Below are 19,617 nucleotides of genomic sequence, written 5' to 3'. Positions count from 1 at the left end.
TATGTGCAAGGTGATAGAGGCACCAAACAATCAGCTCCATTGTGTAAATTAACAGTTAAGAGCTGATTGGCTGGTGTGTTTATCACCTTGCACATATCACTGCTTTATCAGTTTCTTATGCCTTCTCCAGTTTAATACATCTGTCCAAGTATCTCCTTATGGATAGAATTAACAAATTACTAGAAATACTCCGATCTAAACTTTCAGCGATTTGAATAATTTTTTTCTCCACCTTGTGATGCTTCAGTTTTGTGAGTCTGAGATGTCTAAGTCTCAGTCTGACATCCCCATCACCCCCCCCCCCCCCCTCTTCCCTTCCCATCCCCCTCCACGGCTCGGGGAATCGTACCACTTTTTTCGGCGGGTTTTAAACACTACCTTGTTTGCTAAAGTGACTTTCTTTCTAACCTATTTGTCTTCCCCAGAGAGTCCTCCGAATCACGTTCCTGGGACCGTTCACCAAAGCTCAATGGCCTGCGGAATAAAGAAATGCGGAGACGTTAAATGGGCGCTCCAGTAAGGTAATTCAAAGGTCATTTTTACTCATCCACTGTAACGGTCACTAGCACGGGACAACTATTTCGCAATGATGTAACGTCATCAGTGTCTTATGGCTTAAAGTTCTGCGCAGCCCAACAGTTTCGACAGATAAAACATCTGTCGACTGTTGGGCTGTGCGGTGCGAAATATTTATCTATCGATCAATCTATCTATCTTTTTAGATATATATTTATATGTGTACATCTATTTCTATGTACATTTCTCTCTCTCTGTCTATCCATAATGCGCACGTTACCGCCAAACAAGATGTACGGAGGGAATTGGGAGGGCAGAACCTGTTCTTGGGGGTAGCGTTGGCATTCTTACAGCCATGGGTGGTGCGCACACCATTTTTCTAGTACCTGGCTTGGATCAGCGTCGAAATTGTAGCAGGCGGCAACTGCCGATGGAAAGGGGATCTGAGAAGGCCTCCACAGGACGAGGATTGCGGCAGAACAAAGGCGCTGCTGCGGGTGAAGGCGTACCTGCAAAAAGAGAGACAGGAATTTACCCGCGGTTAACCGCCCCCCTTGACGTCCAGACGAGAGCCCCCAGTGAGAGGCAAGTTGATGCAGTCTAGCCACGGTGATGCCTGTGGGAAAGGGCCAGCGCAGGTGAGGTTCCAGAGGTGCACTCTCTTACATTCATGTAATGTCAGCAGTGTCTTATGGCTTAATGTTCTGCACAGCCCAACAGTTTCGACAGATAAAACATCTGTCGACTGTTGCGCTGCACGGTGCAAAATATTTATCTGTCAATCGATCTATCTTTTTAGATATATATAAATATTTATATGTGTACATATATTTGAATGTACATATCTCTCTTTTTATCTATTTGTAATGCGCACGCTACCACCAAACAAGAGGTACGCGCGCCATTTTTCTACTACCTGGCTTGGATCGGCGTCAAAATCATAGTGGGCGGCGACTGCCAACGGAGGGTGAACCGAGAAGACCTCCCCAGGACAAGGATCACGGTGGAACGAAGGCACTACGATGGGTGAAGGCATACCTGCAAAAGTAGAGACAGCAGTTTACCCGCGACTAACCGGCCCACATGACGTCCAGACGAGAGCCCCCAGCGAGAGGCAAGCTGACGCGGTCCAGCCACGGTGACGCCTGCGGGAAAGAGCCGGTGCAGGTATATTTATTTGTGTACATCTATTTCTATGTACATCTTTCTCTTTCTTTCTGTAATGCCCACGACACCGCCAAACAAGAGGTACAGAGGGCATTGGGTGGGTGGAACCTATATTTGGGGGTAGCATTGGCATTCTTACATCCATGGGTGGTGCGCTTGCCATTATTCTATTACCTGGCTTGGATCAGCATCGAAATCATAGTGGGCGGTGACTGCCGACAGAGGGGGGAAACGAGCAGACCTCCCAAGGAAGAGGATAGCGGCGGAACAAAGGCACTGCCATGGGTGAAAGCATACCTGCAAAAGGAGAGACAGGAGTTTACCCACAGTTAACCGGCCCCCTTGACGTCCAGACGAGAGCCCCCAGCGAGAGGCAAGTTGACGCGGTCCAGCCACGGTGAAGCCTGCAGGAAAGGGCGGGCGCAGGTCCTCTGCCACCAGATCAGGTGAGTTTCCAGGGGTGCCCTGTCTTACATCCTTAGCGGCCTGCGGAATAAAGAAATGCTGAGACGTTAGATGGGCGCTCCAGTAAGGTCATTCAAAGGTCATTTTTACTCATCCAGTGTAATGGTCACTAGCACGGGACTAGTATTTTGCAATCATGTAACATCAGCAGTGTCTTATGGCTTAAAGTTCTGCGCAGCCCAACAGTTTTGACAGATAAAATATCTGTTGACTGTTAAAAATATTTATCTATCGATCAATTGTTTTTTTAGATATATATATATATTTATATGTGTACATCTATTTCTATGTACATATTTCACTCTCTCTCTCTCTCTATCTATCTGTAATGCCCACTCTACCACCAAACAAGAGGTACAGAGAGCATTGGGTGTACGGAACCTGTTCTTGGGGATAGCATTGGCATTCTTACAGCCATGGGTGGTGCACGCGCCATTCTTCTACTACCTGGCTTGGATCAGCATCAAAATCGTTATGGGCGGCGACTGCCGAGGGAGGGGGGAACCAAGAAGAGCTCCCCAGGACAAGGATTACAGCAGAACGAAGGCGCTGCCACGGGTGAAGGCGTACCTACAAAAGGAGAGACAGGAGTTTACCCACGGTTAACCGGTCTCCATGACGTCCAGACAAGATCCCCCAGTGAGAGGCAAGTTGACGCGGTCCAGCCACGGTGACACCTGCGGGAAAGGGCCATCACAGGTACTCCGCCACCGGATCAGGTGAGGTTCCAGGGGTGCCCTTTCTTACATCCCCAGCACCACTTCTCTTTCCCTCCCCATCCACCGCCCACCGAGACCTGATACCCCTATTTTTACATGCTTTTTAAGTCCTACATTCTGTGCCAAAGTGCCTTTCTTTATAACCTATTTCTTTTCCCTAGGAAGTCCTCCCAATTGCGTTCCTGGGACTGTTCGCCAAAGCTCAGCGGCCTGAAGAAAAAAGAAATGCCAAGACGTTAGATGGGCGCTCCAGTAAGGTCATTCAAAGGTCATTTTTACTCATCCACTGTAGCGGTCAATCACACAGGACAAGTATTTCGCAATCATGTAACATCAGCAGTGTCTTAAGGCTTAACGTTCTGAGCAGCTCAACAGTTTCGACAAATAAAACATCTGTCGACTGTTGGGCTGCGCGGTGCGAAATATTTATCGATCTATCTATCTTTTTATATATATATATATATATATATATATATATATATATATATATAGAACAAAGTTATCCGGCACTCACGAAAAAACAATGAACAAAATGCCAGGGTGCCCTCCTAGTGATAATGCAGACACAGTATCCTTCCCCACCTGTGGCTCAGGTGTTAGCAGCAAAGGAAATGAGGCGGCACTCCATGGACTTATGCAAAAATCGTAATTTGTATTCAAAACATGGTGATATCAAAGTAACATCGTGTCAATCAAATCAAAAACATGAGGGGGGGGGGGGGGCAAGTATCTTACGACGTTTCAAGGCATCGCAGCCTTTTCATCAGGTAAGGTGACCCCTGTGCTGTGAGATAGAAAAGAACCAAACCAACAGAAGAAACACTCACCTGTTAAATAGCGTGGTGTGCAAAAGAGAGGTGATCCCGGCGTCTGTGTCCGGGACTTCCGGGAGAGTCACGTGAGCGGCTCCCCTGTGACGTGCTATGTTGCTAGGCAACACACATAAACTGTGGCAGGCGCCGGGAGAACCTGTCAGTGATAGAAATAACGATCGTGAGTAGAGGCATGCAGTTTGCATGCCATGCCCAGCAGGAATAGTGCTGTGGAGTTGCTAGTGACATGTGTGCAGGAGATTTGCAGAGATTAAAAGGATTTAAAACGTTACTAGCAGCAGCTGCATTCAAAAACTCGTATAATTTATACAGCTTGTTTAAATATAGAATAATTATTACAACATTTAATGCCTACGAGTATGTAATCAATGCAATAATTATTAAGTCACAAATTGCTCGGCGTAGACGTCATGGATCACAGGGCTGGAAAAAAAGTGGGGGAGTGAGGAACAGGGAAAGGGGGGTGAGGGGTGGGAAAGGCAGAAGGAGAGGGGGAGGTGCAGGAATAGGAAAGGGAGAGAATCAGGACCCACTGTTATGTAGATGATACCATATTGACTGTTGCATTGTCTCTATTATAAAAAGACATTCCAGGTGAATTTTTCATTTAGTCCTTTGGGAGACAATGCGTCTAATAGGTAAATCCATTTGGCTTCACACTTGGATAAGGCCCGTTGTCTATCGCCACCTCTGAGGGGAGCTGGAATGTGGTCAATAATTTTATATCTTAAACTGGACAGTGGGTGGCCAAATGCTTTGAAATGGCGTGCCACTGGTTGGTCGACTGCTTTGCCATCCAGGGATGCTTTTATCGCAGATCGGTGAAGCGCCATTCTGTCCCGTAGGTTTCTGATGGTTTGTCCTACGTACAGCATGCCACATGGACAAATAATAATGTAAACAATGTAAGAGGTCGTGCAGGTGAGTACATGGCGGATTTTGTATTGGTGACCTGTATGTGGGTTCTGAAAATCTTGACCAGTTTCTAAATATTTACATGTAGTGCAAGATGCACACTTATAGCATCCCGGTTTTTTCAACTGGGTGTGCGGCATATGAGTCGGGTTCTTTGGAACCATGTTGGTTTTAACGAGAATGTCTCTGATGTTGGGTCCTCTTTTGTAGCTGGGCATCACGGTGGTATTTTTAAAACAAGGGAGGTCCTTGTCACCTGAGACAATAGGCCACAATCCTTTTGTGGCTCGTGAGATGACCCTACTAGCTGTGGTGTATTGAGTAACAAAAGGTATTCGTGATTCTAGTCGTTTCTGTGGCACACTGTACAATAGTTGGTCTCTGGGGGTTCGTAATACTTCATCCCTGGTTTTCATTAATTCACGAAGTTTGTAGCCCCTGTTGGCAAACTTATGGATCATCTGGTCAAGTGCAGTAGCCAAGGTAGTTTTATCACTGGAAATGCGAGCTGCCCTGAGCATTTGGGACCTTGGCAAACCTCGTATCAATGCAGGGGGATGGCAGCTGCTATGATGAAGCAAGGTGTTGCGATCCGTAGGTTTTGAAAACAGTCTGGTGTGGACCTGGTTGTTGATGATCTCTATTGTTACATCTAAATAATTGATGATGTTGTGACTAATTTGATGAGTGAATTTGATAGGGGAATCCTGCAGATTAATCTGATTAATGAGTGTAACGAGTTCCTCTTCTGGCCCAGACCATATGATCAACAGATCATCAATGTAGCGTGTATAGAGCAGCATTTTCCCCTTGGTAACAGGTGATGGAAAGAAAAAAAGTTCTTCTTGTTGAAACATGAATACATTAGCGAACGATGGAGCTACTGAGGATCCCATCGCACACCCAGTTGTTTGGATGAAATACTGGCCATGGTGTATAAAATAATTTTGAGTAAGGGTTTTAGACAGCAATTCCAGGAACAGTGGGATGGGGATCGCATCAAAATGATGTTTGAACAGAAATAATTCCATCGCCGCCACACCACTAGAGTGTGGGATGACTGTATACAGGTTTTTAACATCAAGCGTACAGAGCAGGGTGTTAGTGGGTACTGTGCCCAATTGGTCCAATTTAATCAGAAGTTGAGTGGTATCTTTGAGGAACGTTGGTTGATCCTCAATGTATGGTTGAATCAGACCGTCCAAAAGCTGAGAGATGGGCTGTAGAAGCGACCCACGAGCTGAGATAATGGGTCGGGGAGGTGGATCTGTAGGGTTTTTATGCAGCTTAGGAATTGTATATAATACGGGCGTGATCGGGTATTCAGTAATTAATGACGTGTACGTCTTTTTGTCAAAGTGTCCCAAATTATATGCTTCCAATAATAACTGATCGAGATCCCGTTTAAATAAATCCGTTGGATTGCCTGGCAGCTGGCGATAAGTAGACTGATCTTGAAGTAATATATCAATATCTTGGATGTATTTATCAGTGTTTTGGATTACAATGCCACCTCCCTTGTCCGCTGGTCGGAAGGTGACATCGGAACTTTGTGACAAATCTTGTAGAGCCTTTTGTTCAGCTCTAGTAAGGTTTGGCGATACTCTTGGTTGTGCTGATTGATATTTCGTTATTGCCGTGTCAAGCAATCGGTTGAATGATTTTAAAGACGCATTAGTAGACACCGGGTCAAATGTGGTTCTTTTAGGGACCGCTTTAGGTTTGTGCCTGATTTGTGAAGTATCTTGTTTATGTTGGAAAAATTCTTTCGTTTTGAGTGTTCTGTGGAACCCATAGAGGTCCACCTTCCAATCTAAATCCCGATGATTGTGGGTAGGCACAAACGACAGTCCTTTGTTGAGAACTTTAAGTTCTGTGTCCGTAAACTGGCGAGATGATAAGTTGAAGATTATTTCTTCCCTTTGTTGGTGGGAGGCTTGGAAGATCCTTTGATTTTGGCCCCCACGTCGCGTTCTTCCCTGTTTGACATGTCTACTTTGGAACGTGTGGCCCTGGCTAAAGGGACTGTACGAGATGATTGCGGATCCTCAGAATCGGTGACTAAGAAGTCACTGTCGCTATTAGATTGTGACCGGTTTCTTCTATTGGTTGTTGTTCTGTCTCTCCAAGAGACACGGGATCTCGACCGGAAAGATGAATCAGTTCCCTGCAGCCACCGGTATACCCGTTGGTCTTCATAATCAGACTGTACAGTAATCAGTTTTTTATGTTTGAATTTGATGAGATCTTGTCGGTATGTGTTACATTGCTGTTCCAGTTTATCCCAATGGGTCTGTTGTTTCTTATCGTCAAGCTGTGGTTTATATTTGGCCATTGCCGCAGACAGCTTGGACCTGGTGTCCAGCAGAGTTGTTCTAGATTCGTCAATAACAAGCAGCATCAGGTCAAAGCTGCACTTGTTAAGTATGGATATCCACTTGCGGCAGAATTCTGCGCTGTTGCGGCCGATGGTTGGCGTGTTTTTTATCCGAAAACCTCGTGGAATCATTTTAGCGCGGAAGTAATCTGACAGAGAGGTCCCATGTAGGAGATAGTCAGTTTCCTTATTCCGCAATTTCAGGAGACATTGAAAAATTTCCTCTGTAGTCGACGACTCAGGTTTAATGCTGAGATCTTCACCAAAAAGAATCTGGTGTGCTTGTTCTGCATTGTAGCTGAGAGTCTCATCCAGGTGTTGTTTCAAATCAATAAATGATAGCGGTCCTGAAGGAGAAGAGGTGGACATGGTGCCCTGTAAAAATGGCCGGGAGCCGGGTATGAGTGGCTCTATGTAGCGGCTGTAGTAACTGGAGAGTGGACTGTGGTTCTGTTCATCGAACGAAAAACTGTTTGAAAAAAAAGTGTGATGACAGAAAATATAAGCTGTTTCCTAACGTGGTCCCGCAAGGAACAGAACAGCTAAAGCCAATGATAAATTGTGAACAATGCGTTCAGGTGCCTTGATACGTAGGGATGGTAGCCACATCCCAATTGCATATAGAACAAAGTTATCCGGCACTCACGAAAAAACAATGAACAAAATGCCAGGGTGCCCTCCTAGTGATAATGCAGACACAGTATCCTTCCCCACCTGTGGCTCAGGTGTTAGCAGCAAAGGAAATGAGGCGGCACTCCATGGACTTATGCAAAAATCGTAATTTGTATTCAAAACATGGTGATATCAAAGTAACATCGTGTCAATCAAATCAAAAACATGAGGGGGGGGGGGCAAGTATCTTACGACGTTTCAAGGCATCGCAGCCTTTTCATCAGGTAAGGTGACCCCTGTGCTGTGAGATAGAAAAGAACCTCTCTTTTGCACACCACGCTATTTAACAGGTGAGTGTTTCTTCTGTTGGTTTGGTTCTTTTCTATCTCACAGCACAGGGGTCACCTTACCTGATGAAAAGGCTGCGATGCCTTGAAACGTCGTAAGATACTTGCCCCCCCCCCCCCCCTCATGTTTTTGATTTGATTGACACGATGTTACTTTGATATCACCATGTTTTGAATACAAATTACGATTTTTGCATAAGTCCATGGAGTGCCGCCTCATTTCCTTTGCTGCTAACACCTGAGCCACAGGTGGGGAAGGATACTGTGTCTGCATTATCACTAGGAGGGCACCCTGGCATTTTGTTCATTGTTTTTTCGTGAGTGCCGGATAACTTTGTTCTATATGCAATTGGGATGTGGCTACCATCCCTACGTATCAAGGCACCTGAACGCATTGTTCACAATTTATCATTGGCTTTAGCTGTTCTGTTCCTTGCGGGACCACGTTAGGAAACAGCTTATATTTTCTGTCATCACACTTTTTTTTCAAACAGTTTTTCGTTCGATGAACAGAACCACAGTCCACTCTCCAGTTACTACAGCCGCTACATAGAGCCACTCATACCCGGCTCCCGGCCATTTTTACAGGGCACCATGTCCACCTCTTCTCCTTCAGGACCGCTATCATTTATTGATTTGAAACAACACCTGGATGAGACTCTCAGCTACAATGCAGAACAAGCACACCAGATTCTTTTTGGTGAAGATCTCAGCATTAAACCTGAGTCGTCGACTACAGAGGAAATTTTTCTATGTCTCCTGAAATTGCGGAATAAGGAAACTGACTATCTCCTACATGGGACCTCTCTGTCAGATTACTTCCGCGCTAAAATGATTCCACGAGGTTTTCGGATAAAAAACACGCCAACCATCGGCCGCAACAGCGCAGAATTCTGCCGCAAGTGGATATCCATACTTAACAAGTGCAGCTTTGACCTGATGCTGCTTGTTATTGACGAATCTAGAACAACTCTGCTGGACACCAGGTCCAAGCTGTCTGCGGCAATGGCCAAATATAAACCACAGCTTGACGATAAGAAACAACAGACCCATTGGGATAAACTGGAACAGCAATGTAACACATACCGACAAGATCTCATCAAATTCAAACATAAAAAACTGATTACTGTACAGTCTGATTATGAAGACCAACGGGTATACCGGTGGCTGCAGGGAACTGATTCATCTTTCCGGTCGAGATCCCGTGTCTCTTGGAGAGACAGAACAACAACCAATAGAAGAAACCGGTCACAATCTAATAGCGACAGTGACTTCTTAGTCACCGATTCTGAGGATCCGCAATCATCTCGTACAGTCCCTTTAGCCAGGGCCACACGTTCCAAAGTAGACATGTCAAACAGGGAAGAACGCGACGTGGGGGCCAAAATCAAAGGATCTTCCAAGCCTCCCACCAACAAAGGGAAGAAATAATCTTCAACTTATCATCTCGCCAGTTTACGGACACAGAACTTAAAGTTCTCAACAAAGGACTGTCGTTTGTGCCTACCCACAATCATCGGGATTTAGATTGGAAGGTGGACCTCTATGGGTTCCACAGAACACTCAAAACGAAATAATTTTTCCAACATAAACAAGATACTTCACAAATCAGGCACAAACCTAAAGCGGTCCCTAAAAGAACCACATTTGACCCGGTGTCTACTAATGCGTCTTTAAAATCATTCAACCGATTGCTTGACACGGCAATAACGAAATATCAATCAGCACAACCAAGAGTATCGCCAAACCTTACTAGAGCTGAACAAAAGGCTCTACAAGATTTGTCACAAAGTTCCGATGTCACCTTCCGACCAGCGGACAAGGGAGGTGGCATTGTAATCCAAAACACTGATAAATACATCCAAGATATTGATATATTACTTCAAGATCAGTCTACTTATCGCCAGCTGCCAGGCAATCCAACGGATTTATTTAAACGGGATCTCGATCAGTTATTATTGGAAGCATATAATTTGGGACACTTTGACAAAAAGACGTACACGTCATTAATTACTGAATACCCGATCACGCCCGTATTATATACAATTCCTAAGCTGCATAAAAACCCTACAGATCCACCTCCCCGACCCATTTTCTCAGCTCGTGGGTCGCTTCTACAGCCCATCTCTCAGCTTTTGGACGGTCTGATTCAACCATACATTAAGGATCAACCAACGTTCCTCAAAGATACCACTCAACTTCTGATTAAATTGGACCAATTGGGCACAGTACCCACTAACACCCTGCTCTGTACGCTTGATGTTAAAAACCTGTATACAGTCATCCCACACTCTAGTGGTGTGGCGGCGATGGAATTATTTCTGTTCAAACATCATTTTGATGCGATCCCCATCCCACTGTTCCTGGAATTGCTGTCTAAAACCCTTACTCAAAATTATTTTATACACCATGGCCAGTATTTCATCCAAACAACTGGGTGTGCGATGGGATCCTCAGTAGCTCCATCGTTCGCTAATGTATTCATGTTTCAACAAGAAGAACTTTTTTTCTTTCCATCACCTGTTACCAAGGGGAAAATGCTGCTCTATACACGCTACATTGATGATCTGTTGATCATATGGTCTGGGCCAGAAGAGGAACTCGTTACACTCATTAATCAGATTAATCTGCAGGATTCCCCTATCAAATTCACTCATCAAATTAGTCACAACATCATCAATTATTTAGATGTAACAATAGAGATCATCAACAACCAGGTCCACACCAGACTGTTTTCAAAACCTACGGATCGCAACACCTTGCTTCATCATAGCAGCTGCCATCCCCCTGCATTGATACGAGGTTTGCCAAGGTCCCAAATGCTCAGGGCAGCTCGCATTTCCAGTGATAAAACTACCTTGGCTACTGCACTTGACCAGATGATCCATAAGTTTGCCAACAGGGGCTACAAACTTCGTGAATTAATGAAAACCAGGGATGAAGTATTACGAACCCCCAGAGACCAACTATTGTACAGTGTGCCACAGAAACGACTAGAATCACGAATACCTTTTGTTACTCAATACACCACAGCTAGTAGGGTCATCTCACGAGCCACAAAAGGATTGTGGCCTATTGTCTCAGGTGACAAGGACCTCCCTTGTTTTAAAAATACCACCGTGATGCCCAGCTACAAAAGAGGACCCAACATCAGAGACATTCTCGTTAAAACCAACATGGTTCCAAAGAACCCGACTCATATGCCGCACACCCAGTTGAAAAAACCGGGATGCTATAAGTGTGCATCTTGCACTACATGTAAATATTTAGAAACTGGTCAAGATTTTCAGAACCCACATACAGGTCACCAATACAAAATCCGCCATGTACTCACCTGCACGACCTCTTACATTGTTTACATTATTATTTGTCCATGTGGCATGCTGTACGTAGGACAAACCATCAGAAACCTACGGGACAGAATGGCGCTTCACCGATCTGCGATAAAAGCATCCCTGGATGGCAAAGCAGTCGACCAACCAGTGGCACGCCATTTCAAAGCATTTGGCCACCCACTGTCCAGTTTAAGATATAAAATTATTGACCACATTCCAGCTCCCCTCAGAGGTGGCGATAGACAACGGGCCTTATCCAAGTGTGAAGCCAAATGGATTTACCTATTAGACGCATTGTCTCCCAAAGGACTAAATGAAAAATTCACCTGGAATGTCTTTTTATAATAGAGACAATGCAACAGTCAATATGGTATCATCTACATAACAGTGGGTCCTGATTCTCTCCCTTTCCTATTCCTGCACCTCCCCCTCTCCTTCTGCCTTTCCCACCCCTCACCCCCCTTTCCCTGTTCCTCACTCCCCCACTTTTTTTCCAGCCCTGTGATCCATGACGTCTACGCCGAGCAATTTGTGACTTAATAATTATTGCATTGATTACATACTCGTAGGCATTAAATGTTGTAATAATTATTCTATATTTAAACAAGCTGTATAAATTATACGAGTTTTTGAATGCAGCTGCTGCTAGTAACGTTTTAAATCCTTTTAATCTCTGCAAATCTCCTGCACACATGTCACTAGCAACTCCACAGCACTATTCCTGCTGGGCATGGCATGCAAACTGCATGCCTCTACTCACGATCGTTATTTCTATCACTGACAGGTTCTCCCGGCGCCTGCCACAGTTTATGTGTGTTGCCTAGCAACATAGCACGTCACAGGGGAGCCGCTCACGTGACTCTCCCGGAAGTCCCGGACACAGACGCCGGGATCACCTCTCTTTTGCACACCACGCTATTTAACAGGTGAGTGTTTCTTCTGTTGGTTTGGTTCTTTTCTATCTCACAGCACAGGGGTCACCTTACCTGATGAAAAGGCTGCGATGCCTTGAAACGTCGTAAGATACTTGCCCCCCCCCCCTCATGTTTTTGATTTGATTGACACGATGTTACTTTGATATCACCATGTTTTGAATACAAATTACGATTTTTGCATAAGTCCATGGAGTGCCGCCTCATTTCCTTTGCTGCTAACACCTGAGCCACAGGTGGGGAAGGATACTGTGTCTATATATATATATATATATATATATATAAAATGACATGCTTTTTATCTGTTTTTAATCAATATTTAAAGAAAGCCAGATATAAAACCAAAACACTTGAGTGTGGCATGCCTCCCAACTGTCCCGATTTTCGCGGGACAGTCCCATTTTTTTTTAGAACTGTCCCACTTGCAGGCCACAGTGTCCCGCGGTGGGGGGGGGGGGGCAGTTGTGAGGCCCTTGTCAGTCACTGCTCTGCTGGCAGAGCAGCAGTGAATAGATGCTGTGCGTATGAGGGACTGGGGGCATGGCAAGCAGCTTGCAAAGTGCTGGCCATGCCCCCATTGTGACAAAAATGTTAGACTTGGCAGCAGGGGCATATCTACCCATTGGCGAGGATGGCACTCGCCAGGGGAGCCAACTGAAGAGGGGGTGCCGCCCGGCAGTGCCACCCCCTGACAGGTGCTATATAGGGTGGTGTGTTGTGCTGCATCAGTTCAGTGGTGGTGTATTGTGCTGCATCAGACCAGTAATAGTGTCCTGTGAATCAGCCATCAGTCATTCCAGTGACCAGTCACAGTGGTATCCTCTGCTGCCAAATGTCCAGTGCTGCTGTATAATAACAACAACAAGTCCCTTACAGTGTTGCTGTGTTGTCCTGCATCAGACCAGTGGTAGTGTCTTGTGCATCAGCCATTCCAGTGACCAGTCACAAGGATATCCTCTGCTGCCATATGTCCAGTGCTGCTGTATAATAATAACAAGCCCCTTACAGTGTTGCTGTGTTGTCCTGCATCAGACCAGTGGTAGTGTCCTGTGCATCAGCCATCAGTCATTCCAGTGACCAGTCACAGTGGTATCCTCTGCTGCCATATGTCCAGTGCTGCTGTATAATAATAGCAAGACCCTTACAGTGTTGATGTGTTGTCCTGCATCAGACCAGTGGTAGTGTCCTGTGCATCAGCCATTCCAGTGACCAGTCACAAGGATATCCTCTGCTGCCATATGTCCAGTGCTGCTGTATAATAATAACAAGTCCCTTACAATGTTGCTGTGTTGTCCTGCATCAGACCAGTGGTAGTGTCCTGTGCATCAGCCATCAGTCATTCCAGTGACCAGTCACAGTGGCATCCTCTGCTGCCATATGTCCAGTGCTGCTGTATAATAGTAACAAGTCCCTTACAGTGTTGCTGTGTTGTCCTTGTCCTACAACAGACCAGTGGTAGAGTCCTGTGTATCAGCCACCAGTCAGTCCACTGACCAGTCACAGTAGTAACCTCTGCTGCCATATGTCCAGTGCTCTTGTGCAGCATATTGTATTATATAACTTCAGAAAAATAATGGAGAACAAAAATTTGGAGGGAAAAATAGAGAAAGATCAAGAACCACTTCCTCCTAGTGCTGAAGCTGCTGCCATTAGTCATGACACAGATGATCAAATGCCATCAACATCGTCTGCCAAGGCCGATGCCCAATGTGATAGCAGAGGGCATGTCAAATCCAAAAAGCCAAAGTTAAGTAAAAAGACCCAAAAAAAGAAATTCAAATGATCTGAGTAGAAACATAAACTTGCCAATATGCCATTTATGACACGGAGTGGCAAGGAACGGCTAAGGCCCTGGCCTATGTTCATGATTAGTGGTTCAGCTTCACATGATGCTGGAAGCCCTCATCCTCCCGCTAGAAAAATGAGTTAAGCTGGAAAAACCACAGAAAAGAACTGTGCGTTCTAAGATGGTATCACAAATCCCCAAGGAGAGTCCAAGTGTGTCGGCGGTTGCAATGCCTGACCTTCCCAACACTGGGCGGGAAGAGGTGGCTCCTTTCACCATTTGTATGCCCCCTGCAAGTGCTGGCAGGAGCACCCATTGTCCAGTTTCTGATATTCAAATTGAAGATGTCACTGTTGAAGTACATCAGGATGAGGATATGGGTGTTGCTGGCGCTGATGAGGAAGTTGACGATGAGGATTCTGATGGTGATGTGGTTTGTTTAAATGAGGCACTGGGGGAGACACCTGTTGTCCGTGGGATGAAGAAACCCTTTGTGATGCCTGGGCAAAATACAAAAAAAGCCACCTCTTCGATGTGGATTTTTTTTCTACACAAATCCGAACAACAGGTGTCAAGCCTTGTGTTGCCCCTGTCAATCTGTAATAAGTAGGGGTAAGGACGTTAACCACCATGGAATATCCTCCCTTATAGGTCACCTGCAGCGCATTCATCAGAAGTCAGTGTCAAGTTGTGAATTTTTGGGTAAGAGCGTAAGCAGTCCACTCGCACCTAAATCCCTTCTTCCTTTTGTACCCAAGCTTCTGCAAGCCACACCACCAACTACCTCAAAGTCAACTTCCTCCTCAGTCAGGAACGTCAGTAGTCCTGCAGGCCATGCCCCTGGCAAGACTGACGAGTCCTCTCCTAACCGGTATTCCTCGAGAGGATCCTTGAGTGGTACGCCTACTGCTGCCGCTGTTGCTGCTGGGAGTCGATCGTCATCCCAGAGAGGAAGTCAGAAGATCACTTGTACTACTTCAACTAAGCAATTGACTGTCCAACAGTCCTTTGTGAGGAAGATGAAATATGACAGCAGTCATCCTGTTGCAAAGCAGACAACTGAGACCTAAACACTCATGTTGGTGTTAGACGTGCATCCGGTATCCCCCATTAGTGCAGTGGGATTTAGACAATTGATGGAGGTAGTGTGTCCCCGGTACCAAATCCCATCTAGGTTCCACTTCACTAGGCAGGCGATACCGAGAATGTACAGAGACATCAGGAAAAGTGTCGCCAGTGTCCTAAAAAATGCAGTTGTATCCAGTGTCCACTTAACCACGGACATGTGGACAAGTGGAACAGGGCAGACTAAGGACTATATGACTGTGACAGCCCACTGGGTAGATGTATTGCTTCCCGCAGCAACAAGAGCAACAGCACCAGTAGCAGCATCTCACAAATCCAAACAAATTTCTAGGCAGGCTACGCAGTGTATCACCGCTTTCCATAAGAGGCACACCGCTGACAACCTCTTACGGAAACTGAGGGACATCATTGCGCATTGGCTTACCCCACTTAGATTCTCCTGGGGATTTGTGATATTGGACAATGCCACCAATATTGTGTGTGCATTACAACTGGGCAAATTCCAGCACGTCCCATGTTTTGCACATACAATTAATTTGGTGATGCAGAATTTTTTTTTAAATTACAGGGGCGTGCAGGAGATGCTGTCGTTGGCCTGAAAAATTGCTGGCCACTTTCGACATTCTGCCACTGCGTGCCAAAGACTGGAGTACCAGCAAACACAAAGCAAGAGGTGGTAATGAGGTGGAATTCAACACTCTATATGCTTCAGAGGATGGAGGAGCAGCAAAAGGCCAGTAAAGCCTACACATCCACCTACGATATAGGCAAAGTAGGGGGAATGCACCTGACTCAAGTGCAGTGGAGAATGATTACAGTCTTGTGCAAGGTTCTCCAACCCTTTGAACTTGCCACACGTGAAGTCAGTTCAGACACTGCCAACTTGAGTCAGGTCATTCCCCTCATCAGGCTTTTGCAGAAGCAAATGGATAAATTAAAGGAGGAGCTAAGATGGAGCAATTCCGCTAAGTATGTGGGACTTGTGGATGGAGCCCTTCATTCGCTTTGCCAGGATTCAAGGGTGGTCAATCTGTTGAAATCAGAGCACTACATTTTGGCCACTGTGCTCGATCCTAGGTTTAAAGCCTATGTTGTATCTCTCTTTCCGACAGACACAAGTGTGCAGAGATGCAGAGACCTGCTGGTGAGTAAATTGTAAACTCAAGCTGAACGTGACCCGTCTATAGCTCCTCTTTCAATTTCTCCCACCACTGGGGCTGCAAGGAAAAGGATAAGATTTCCTAGCACACCCACTGGCGGTGATGCAGGGCAATCACAAGCGAAAGCTGACATCTGGTCCGGACTGAAGGACCTGCCAACGATTACTGACATGTCTACTGTCACTGCAAATGATTCTGTCATCATTGAAAGAATGATGGAGGATTATATGAGTGACAGCATCCAAGTAGGCATGTCAGACAGTCCGTATGTATACTGGCAGGAAAAAGAGGCAATTTGGATGCCCTTGCACAAACTGGCTTTATTTTACCTAAGTTGCCCCCCTCCAGTGTGTACTCCGAAAGAGTATTTAGTGCAGCCGGTAAAATTGTCAGCGATTGGCATAGTAGGTTGCTTCCACAAAATGTGGAGAAGATGATATTCATCAAAATGAATTATAAATTCCTCCAGGAAGACCTTGACTAGCAATTGTCTCCGGAAAGTACACAGGGACCTGTGATGGTGGATTCCAGTGGGGACGAATAAATACTCTGTGAGTAGAGGGATGTACACAGTGAAAGGGGTGATGAATCAGAGGATGAGGTCTACATCTTGCCTCTGCAGAGCCAGTTTGTGCAAGGAGAGATTGATTGCTTCTTTTTTGGTGGGAGCCCAAACAAACCAGTCATTTCAGCCACAGTTGTGTGGCAGACCCTGTCGCTGAAATGATTGGTTTGTTAAAATGTGCATGTCCTGTTTACACAACATAAGGGTGGGTGGAAGGGCCCAAGGACAATTCCATCTTGCACCTCTTTTTCTTCTTTGCATCATGTGCTATTTGGGGACTATTTTTTTTTTTAAAGTGCCATCCTTTCTCACACTTCCGTATATGTCCAGTGGTACTGAAATAGCCAAAAGGTGATAAGTGAATAGACACACTTAGACCCACACTGACGACCAAGGAGTTCAATAAGGAAAAAACACCAAATTCCCTAAGACAGGATACAAACAAAGAAAAAATGCACTCCAATAGGCGCTATGTGGGATTACATGTAACAAGACTAGGTGTGACCCATAGTTGTAAAATTAAACTCTTCTCAGATAATATAACTGTCTTTAGTTGCCAGTGAAAAAGACCTTTCCACTCCTCCTCTAGTGGTGGTAGTTTTCTTTGTAGTCCTCCACATGAAGCTCAAAAAAAGGAAGAGAACAACATATGGTGCAGTACTGCTTTCAAGATATGATTAGGATTATGAGGGGGTTCGCACTCACATAGTACATATGATAAATAGACGTATCTCTCACCCATAGGTATGTAATCACTGGAGATTCAGCTTCCACAACAAGGTTCAAGTTTTTTTGATCGGAGGTAAGTATTATAATGTGGACATAACCACATACCCTCAAATAGGAAGAAAACATACAATAGTGCAGATTCTTTTTTAAAAGGGGTAACAATTTTTAATAAAATGCACTCACAAAATAAAAACATTCAAATGACATATCTACCAACAGCTGGTATCCATAGAACCAAACAGAATAACAATCAGTCCTGATAGATGGAAAGTAGCAGAGGACAAAATCCAGATAGGTCCACGTGCTGAACAGGAAGGATGTCTCCAGCTGGTTCAGGTACCGTACTGTCGTTTTTTTTCAAAGCAGCTTAACGCATTTCAACCCCTAAATGGGTCCTTCCTCTTCCTTTTTTTGAGTTTCATGTGGAGGACTACAAAGAAATCTACCACCACTAGAGGGGGAGTGGGAAGGTCTTTTTCGCTGGCAACTAAAGACAATTAGACAATTACATTATCTGAGGGAAGTTTAATTTTACAACTATGGGTCACACCTAGTCTTGTTACATGTAATCCCACATAGCACCTATTGGAGTGCATTTTTTCTTTGTATATGTCCAGTGGTACTGCCATATAATTCCAGTGATACTGCTGTATATGTCCAGTGGTACTGCCATATAATTCCAGTGATATTGCCGTATAATTCCAGTGATATTGCTGTATAATAATTGCAGTGGGAATTGTTTGTGTCGCTTGGCTTAGTCATACAGCCACCTCAGTGCAACTTTTAGGCCTAAAAACAATATTGTGAGGTGTGAGGTCTTCAGAATAGACTGGTAATTAGTGGAAATGAAAGTTATTGAGGTTAATAATACCGTAAGATCAAAATTCTACCCCCCAAATTATGTGATTTTAGCTGTTTTTATGTTTTTTTCAAAAACCATCCAGATCCAAAACCAAAACACGAAAGGGTGGTTTCGGCAAAACCAAGCCAAAACCAAAAGACGAAAGTGGAATTAGAACCAAAACACAAAAAGTGCCAGCCGCACATCTGTAAAATGATATATATATATTAGTGATGAGCGGGTTCGGTTTTACTCGGTTCTACTCGGTTCTCAAAACGGCATCTTAGTGGTTCACGGATGTCACATGTTTTGGATAGCCAATAAGATGCCGTGTTTAGAACTGAGTAAAACCGAGTAAAACCGAACCCGCTCATCACTAATATATATATATATATATATACATACATACACTCACTTTTGCAAAAGAAAAGAAAAAAAGACCAGCACTCACGTTTTGATGATGAAAAGAAAAAAGGGGTTTATTCCTTACAGAAGAAACATCTGGACATGATCTTAGTACTACAGCCCGACGGTCGTTTCAACTCTCCGTGGTTTTCGTCAGGGGCCCATATACATATATATATATATACATAAAAGGCAAAAAGTGGGAAACCCAGTGTTTATTATAGGGTATAAAATAGGGTGTGGATCATCGGGTCGACAGTGACTAGGTCGACCACTATTGGTCAACAGTGACTAGGGCGACACCTGCAATAGGTTGACACAGTCATTAGGTTGATATGAACAAGGTCGACATGGAAAAAGGTCAACATGAGTTGTTTTTTTTTAAATTGTGTTGTTTTATTCGTAAAGTGACAGGGAACCCCAATTAGTGCACCGTGTCCTCACGCATGGCTCACTTTGCTCGCAAATGCTTCGGGAAAGGTGCCTCGCTCTGCTACCTCTGCACTCTGCACAGGTTACTATTCCCAATCGTAGTCCATGTGGATCGTAAAGTACAAAAAAGTTTAAAAATAAAAAAAAATAATGAAAAACTCATGTCGACCTTTTTCCATGTCGACCTACAGTCAATGTCGACCAATAATTGTCGACCTAAGTGCTCTCGAACTAAAGACCAGATACCAAAACATATTAGGCAGGAAGATGATAAATAAGGTAAAGTAAATGCAATGTGTTGACAAAGTAAAACGTTTTAAGCAAGTTGCAAACACAGTATATGGTGTAATTCACTTGGTTATTTATTTTAATATATGGCCTAAATTGTTTCCACA

The 19,617-nt window shown here is 44.6% G+C and overlaps 1 long non-coding RNA gene across 1 annotated transcript in view; it reads left to right on the top strand.

The window, feature by feature from the left end:
* LOC134911482 (uncharacterized) overlaps positions 1-19,617 on the top strand; it is a 143,219-nt gene that overhangs the window by 29,033 nt on the left and 94,569 nt on the right. The window contains exon 2 of the long non-coding RNA XR_010176611.1: positions 426-521. This is a non-coding gene — a long non-coding RNA (uncharacterized LOC134911482). The remainder of the gene's footprint in view (positions 1-425; positions 522-19,617) is intronic.

Source organism: Pseudophryne corroboree, chromosome 4, assembly GCF_028390025.1.
Source record: "Pseudophryne corroboree isolate aPseCor3 chromosome 4, aPseCor3.hap2, whole genome shotgun sequence".
Lineage (NCBI taxonomy): Eukaryota > Metazoa > Chordata > Amphibia > Anura > Myobatrachidae > Pseudophryne > Pseudophryne corroboree.
The sequence above is the reverse complement of the archived record's forward strand: the minus strand, read 5'-3'. Positions and strand labels throughout refer to the sequence as shown.